The sequence below is a fragment of the Chrysochloris asiatica genome, unplaced genomic scaffold (assembly GCF_000296735.1).
Source record: "Chrysochloris asiatica unplaced genomic scaffold, ChrAsi1.0 scaffold00068, whole genome shotgun sequence".
In the NCBI taxonomy this organism is placed as follows: Eukaryota; Metazoa; Chordata; class Mammalia; order Afrosoricida; family Chrysochloridae; genus Chrysochloris; species Chrysochloris asiatica.
Window position 1 is genome coordinate 8,044,787 of NW_006408586.1, and position 1,291 is coordinate 8,046,077.

Consider the following 1,291-nt stretch of genomic DNA (forward strand, 5'->3'; position numbering starts at 1 on the left):
TTCTTTGCCAATTCCTTCAGTGCACCTTGAACTTCCTCCTTCAATATCATTGGCTCTTGATCATATGCTACTTCTTGAAATGGTTTAACATTAACCATTTGCTTTTGATACAGTGACTCCGTGTATTCCTTCTATCTTTTCTTGATGATTCTGCATCATTCAGTAATTTACCCAGAGAATCCTCAAAAATGAAAGTTGAGGCTTGAATTTTTTCTTCAGTTCCCATAGCTTGAGAAATGCTGACGTGTTCTTCTTTTTTGGTTTTCTGATTCCAAATCTTTGCACATTTTGTTGTAATATTTGGCTTTGTCTTCTCGAGCTGATCTTTGAAATTTTCTGTTCAGCTCTTGGACCTCATCAGTTCTTTCATTTTCTTTAGCATCTTTACGCTAGAGAGCAAGTTTCAGTGTCTCTTCTGGTATCCATTTTGACCTTTTCCTTCTTTCTTGTCTTCTAAAGGAGTTTTTGCTTTGTTCATGTATGATGTTCTTGATGCCATCCCACACCTTTTTTGATTTTTGGTCTTTAGTCTTTAATGTATCAAATCTGTTCTTCAAATTATCTCTAAATTCAGGTGGGATACATTCAAGGTTATATTTTGGCTCCCGTGGACATGATTTCATTTTATTCAGCTTCAGCATGAGTTTGCATATGAATAATTGATTGTCTGTTCTACATTTTGCCCCGGCCTTGTTTTGACTGATGATTTGTAGTTTTCCATCATCTCTTTCCACAGATGTAGTCAACTTGATTTCTTATGTATTACGTCTGGCGAAGTCCATGTGTATAGTCATCTGTTATGCTGTCTAAAGAAGGTGTTTGAAATGAACAAATCATTGATTTTTCAGAATTCTATCATGCGATCTCCAACATCATTTCTATCACCAACGCCATATTTTCCAGCCACTGAACCTTACTCTTTGCTCCCAACCTTTGCATTCCAATCACCAGTAATGAGCAATACATCATGATTGCATGTTTGATCGATTTCACATTGAAGAAGTTGGTAGAATTCTTCTATTTCATCCTCACTGGCTTTAGTGGTTGGTGCATAAATTTGAATAATAGTGGTTTTAACTGGGCTTCCCTGTAGGCTCATGGATATTATCCTATCACAGACAGCGTTGTACCTCATGACTGATCTGGATATGTTCTTTTTGACAATGAATGCAACACCATTCCTTTTCAATTTGTCATTCCCGGCATAGTTAACCATGTGGTTGTTAGATTTAAAATGGCTTTAAGATGTCAATATTTAAGATAAATAATAACAAAGATGTTCTTATGATAA